General features: G+C 40.0%; 1 pseudogene across 1 annotated transcript; it reads right to left on the bottom strand.

The window, feature by feature from the left end:
• Positions 1–4,156: 4,156 nt before the first annotated feature.
• On the bottom strand, positions 4,157–4,470 carry LOC308339777 (cytochrome c-like; annotated as a pseudogene). Its single transcript has one exon. The product of its transcript is annotated as a cytochrome c-like (transcript).
• Between the last annotated feature and the right edge of the window lie 1,601 nt (positions 4,471–6,071).

Here is a 6,071-nt window from a genome sequence, read left to right as displayed (position 1 = left end):
CCGCATGCTTCAGAGAACTTGACCTAAAAAATTTGGGAAATAGGTCTGTATTCAGACAGCCACAAAAACATGACACTGGAATAGTACTAGGAGTCACAGAGTGAGTGGTTCTGCTAAGGAGCTTTATCCTGAAGGCAGAAGAGATTCCAGAGAACCTCGGTGTTTCCTCTTCCCTAGGGTGTGGTTGTGGCAAGATAATTTAGTGTATTTTGGTTGGACTCCAGAGAGTCCTCTAGCCCAGAGATGCATGCTGAACAGTTGAGAATACTCAGCAGGATGTTTGTTGTGGGAGGGGGACAAAAAGGTGACATCTGGCATGAGGGAAGAACTCTTTGGGGACTCTGCAAGACAACACACCTAGGACTGACGGGGGAAATGGGGTCTTCCCTTAACTGCTCCTTTTAAATCAGGCTTCAAGAGCTGAATATGTTAAAAGTTAGGAAGTTCTTTGGAATTGGTCATAAATAAAACACAGGATGATTTATGACATAAGTGGTTAAATCACACCCATTTCTGTGATATTAGTAATTCTGCAGAGAAGATTAAGCTCCTAAATTGGAGACCTTACAAGCATGGAGCAAGCAAGCCTGGGAGTGAACGTTTCATGTCTGGCACACGTCAGCGTCTCATTAGTCTGGTGAGGAAGACTATGGGATGTGGGCTTGAAGGAGCTGAAAACAATTCTCTAGAAGGTTTGTGGAATCCTTTTCTTTCTTTTTAAAGGTTTTTATTTATTTTTTTGAGAGAGAGAGATTGAGAGAGAGGAAGCACGAGAGGGGGAAGGGTCAGAGGCAGAAGCAGACTCCCCATTCAGCAGGAAGCCCTATCCAGGACTCATCTTGGCACTCTGGGATCACAACCTGAGCCCAAGGCAGATGCTTAACCAACTGAGCCACCAAGGTGACCTTGGAACGCTTTCCACTTTTGTAAGTAAAAGTCCACAACACCTGGAATCCTCAAAGTTGTGACAGGAGAATAGTGCAGTTTGTGTACCATGCCTGTCCCTTTTGCAGGAACAAATAGTCCATCCCCCTCACCTGTGGCTCTCCAGTGTCCCTAACTTCCTCCCCACACCATTTCCCCTGCAGTTGGCTGTTGGGTGTGCTCTTCTGGGTTCTGCAAGGGAGGTTATTCCTCTTTGTACTTGAACCTGCTCCTATGGAATTGCTCCAGCCCACCAGGTGACGTGCTCTGGTCTTCGGTTTGATGGTCACAAGGGAGGTGGGCTTTGGTGCACATGAGGCAAAGGGCATGCAGTTTGAAGCTTCTTTAGGCTCATGTTCAGCTTCAGCTTTTCTCCCGAAGGCTTTTTTTCCCAAAGAATTTTGAGGGACTCCCATACTTGACTTTTTCTTCATGAGAAAATGAAGAATATTAGTCAAATTTTGATCTAAGATTTTGCATGCCCCCAAATATAAAGACCTCCTCTGACTTGAAAGAAGAGGAGCAGTTGCAACGTGCCCCCATACTTCATCTGGAATCTCCTAAAGCTTGCTTCCACAGAGGATCTAAAACCAGTGCAAGCTCAGTGGTGTGCTGATTCATGACTCAGATCACTGAGTGACCATGCCCTGTGTCAGTGCTACAATTTCCACTTCCAGCTGAAGCAACCTGAGCTCAAATCTAATTTAAAATTTTATTTTGTTGCAATCCTCCAGATATCTGCCCTACTCTTTCTTGGAAGCAGGCTGTTTCTGAGCAAAGCAGATCTCTTGGTACAGGATGTTACAAGCTTCCAAATGGACTCTTTGCTCTAAAATGCATCCCTCACAGACCTTACCAAAATTTCTGTATTAGAGAGCTTAATATTAATAGTTTTATATATTTATTAAAAAGGAAATTTCTCATCACTACTAAATAAAAAATAGACAACATAATAAGACATGGGTAAAAGATATTTTTCCCAATACATAACAATTAAAATAAGTCACATCCATTGATGTAGAAGTCCAAATCATTTCACAAACACTGACCTGAACCATAGCTACTAGTATTTAATTCTATACATTGTGCTAGGGATCAGGGGAATAACAGATAGATGTAATAGATATAATTCCTATTGTCAAGGAATTCAGAATATAGAAGGACTAGAGACAGAGAGATAGATCATTGTAGCTTGATGTCAGCATTTCTGTGGTGAAGATAAGCCCCGAGTATCAGATAGGGACAAAAGGAAAGCATTCAATACAGTAAGCTTCTATTGGGGAAGAACTTGCTGGGATGTTCAGGAAGGCACATTAGGGGCAGTGGCTAGATGACAAAGAAAGGGTCTCCCAAGAAGAAGAACAACATGAATAGTCTAGATTCCAGAAAAGGCATGGGATGAGCGAGAAGTCAGATAGCATTTACATTGCTATGGTGAACAGTGAATAGTGGGGTCAAAGAGGGATATGAAGGAGGTGAGGTTGGATGCCAGGCAGTCAGCTTGTGCTGGGGTGAAAGTAGTAGGGTGAAAGGAATGGGGTGAAAGGGATGATTTTTACACTCAAAGCAGACATTTTTAAGAGAATGTTGGAAATCGGTCAGTCTAGCAAGTCAATACCACTAACAGAACAAGGAACACCAAGAAGGAGGGAAATGGAAAGAAAGCTCTGTAAATTGGCAACATGTGGAGGCCTTTGGAGAGCAAGACTGCCAAAGAATCATGAATATTGGGCTGACCTTTCCTCCTGGTACAGGCAAGCTTGTTGCAAGGGCAGAGTGTACACTGGGGTGCATGCTGAGGTAGTGGGGATTGGTAGGCTGCCGGTTGTTTTGTGATTGTGGTCAGTGGACCTTGAGAGTTGACCTTCTAGAGATTGAGTGTATTCTTCATACAAGCTGATCTTTTTTAAAGACTCCTGTAAAATTTTTAGTCTCGAGGCAAGAATTTCTTCCAGGGCTGGGATCATGCCTTTGTACTCTTGTGTGTGGTCATAGGTAAGGCCCTCGCTTGTCAGACTTAATTTTCTAATCTCTAAAAGGGGACCAATGTTTTTAGGATCAGTTGATATGAAGGGTATAAAAATGCTTCTCTCTGTGACTCATGCTCACTGAAGGAAGTCAGTATTTGTTAGTTTTCTATCTCATTTGCTCTGTTTGAGCATGATGATGACTTCACAAATGTTGATCAGCATGTTTTTGTGGATTGAAAATATGATTAAGGGAACTAAATGAACTTCTGACTTACCTTGAACACAGTGTCAAACAATTTTGTGTGTGCACCTTCACTGTATTTGAAAATTATTATAGACAGTTCTGTGCTTCAGTGTGACAAAGTGACAAAGGGACCCCAGGGTAAGACATCATCAGTTGTTCATTAACCCAGATACTGGCCATAATAACTCCCGCTAATACACAACATCAGTCTATTGGCACAGGAATAATAAGGCCCGGAAATGCAAATCAAACCTCATTTACTTGAACCCAATGCAGGAGAATCCAGAAGATGCAGCTGAACCCCTAAGCCTGCATCCGTGTTAGCCTTGGAAGACACATCTTCAGACCAATTTGGAGGATAGTTTGTGAAAAGCTTATGTTCGAGAAGTTCATTTACCTTTTCGTAACTATTTGTTTTGAGAAGGATTAAATATTTTTTTATTTCATGTTATACATAAATGACAATAAAATGCCTTTAATTAAGCAAAAGGCAACATTTTAGATACAGGGAATTTTAATTAAATTGGCACTGTTAAGACCAAAAAGTAAAGTGGACGCTACCAGCTTATCTTCAACCCTTGCCTGTAACAGGCTAACAAGCATAACTTGAAATACAGCTGAGTCTTGTTCTGAGACAGTGAAGGGATTTCCTCAGTATTTAAATATATTAATATAGCCAGCTGTATAAATCTAAATATAAAACCAATCTCCTCTAAGCTTAGAGATGGCATTTACCATCTCTGTGAAAAGCTGAACATGATTAATCAATTCCAATCATATTTTTAGAAGGCAAAAACAGTAACAGCACTTGCTGAACCAGATTTACTATCAACGTTCAAAAAGCTGATCATAGTCATTTAACCACAAGCCAATCTTATTTAAATCAGGACTGTCCAAACGAAATATTCTATCAGGCATTCATGAACTGAATTCTGGTGTATGCAATCAATTTAAATAATCATAAAAAAAAAGTCATGAGACATTTTTGTTTTGTAATAAATAAGGCAATGGCCAACCATTACTCCTTAGTAGCTTTTTTGAGATAAGGTATCAGGTCTGCTCTTTCCCCTGTCTTCTTAATGCCAGTGGAGATCATTTTTTCTCCAGGGATATACTTCTTGGGATTCTCCAAATACTCCATTAGTGTGTCCTTTCCCCAGATGATGCCTTTGTTCTTGTTGGCATCCGTGTAAGGAAATCCAGGGGCCTGACCTTTCTCCTAAATAAACCATGAAGATTTGGCCCAGTCTTCTGCTTGCCTCCCTTTTCCACAGTTTGGCATTGGGCACACTTCTGAACAAAAATCTTCTTGCCCTTCTCAACGTCACCCATTTTTAAATTGTTCTTCTGTTGCATAAGAAACGAAGGTGCCCACTTGCAAGCCAATGGGACATCCTGTGCTCTTCAGTAGCTATTTTGTATCCATGTGGTTACACAATCAGAGGATGGAAAGGATTCACAAATGGAGTGAAGCACAAAGTAAAACCTCTTCCTCAGAAACATTTTATGTTAGTCAGGAAAGTGATGTTGCTCTTTCATTTATTAAAATTGTATATGTGCCAGTAATCGTGCCAGGTGCTTTATATTAAGATCTCCAATTAAGTTAAGATCTCCAATAAGTTTATGATATATACAGTTATCATCTTTCTTTTTTTAGAGATTAAACCAAATGGGCCTAAGAGAAATTAAATAAATTGCCTAAGGTTACACTGCCAGTTAAGAAGCAAGCTAGACACCTAATTCCTGGTTTATTTGGAGCCAATGTTCATGGAAATTGCTATACCCTCCTTTGTCAGATGATGAAAAGTATATTTCCACTAAATGAAATTCACAGGGCAAACGTGGATACCACATAAGTGAATATATGTGGAGGCTTTTTAAAGTCAAAGTTGCTTAGCATGAGAACCATAGCTATTGTATCTGTCTTTATCACACCCAAAGCAGCATACCATACAGAGATGTCAGATGAGTTCTTGTGCATGAAGTTGAATTAGAAAAGAAGTTCAATTAGAAATAAACAAATGGGGCAAAGTAATAGGTGAGGCACTGGCAGATGGAATTGCCATGACTACATGTGGATTACCCATTTCCTCTGACTTAGTAAGCAGAAAATGCTTCTCACCCCCTCCAGAACAGAATGACATCTTATTCCAATTATTCCTGCAGCATCCACACTTCCTTCTCACCCTCCAAAAGTTTCTGAAATTGCCTTCTGCAGAAAATTTTTCCAGATGTCTACAGTCAGAAATCACTTTTCTTTGAGGAAGAAAGCAGTATATTAATAGATTCTAGAAGACATCATATGTGACCTCTTTGTTTTAAACAGATTTTCTGAGTTTTATATATATTCTCTATATTAACAGTGCATAGCTGATCACAAACATGATTTTTTTTTACTGTATTTAATTGAATTGTCATAAGTTCCAATTACATTTCTCTCCTAGAGATTCTTAAATGCCTAGTACATTAAGACTAACAGCTGAAGCATTCTAGTTTTCCAGTGGTCCAGGCACAGGCTGTCTGTGCTTAGTAGCCAGTTCACATGCGTTTACCATTCTTGCACTTCTAGAATAAAATTTGCAGCCAGAAATGTCTTGTGAGGCATTAATCTATGTATATGTGCTCTGAAAACAAGGGAAACTGGCCCCAAAAAAGAGTTGGTTCTGCAGACTTGATGAATTTGCTCAAAGAAATTAATTAGGCAGAGAAGTCCCTTGTCACTAGGAATGACTAAGTCACCAGACCAAAATTGCACAGTTCCTTGGTGGCAGGGGATGCTACTGGCAAGGGCAAATAGATCTTCCATGGTCCCTGATGCATAAAAATTTTGTGTACCTGTCTTAAGAAAAAGAACACAGGATGATAAAAATTAAAATTAGGCCCACAGAATCCAAGAGATGAGATAACAAGGTATGGTGAATTTTGTTAGCAAT

This window comes from Martes martes (assembly GCF_963455335.1).
Source record: "Martes martes genome assembly, chromosome: 3".
Lineage (NCBI taxonomy): Eukaryota > Metazoa > Chordata > Mammalia > Carnivora > Mustelidae > Martes > Martes martes.
The sequence above is the reverse complement of the archived record's forward strand: the minus strand, read 5'-3'. Positions and strand labels throughout refer to the sequence as shown.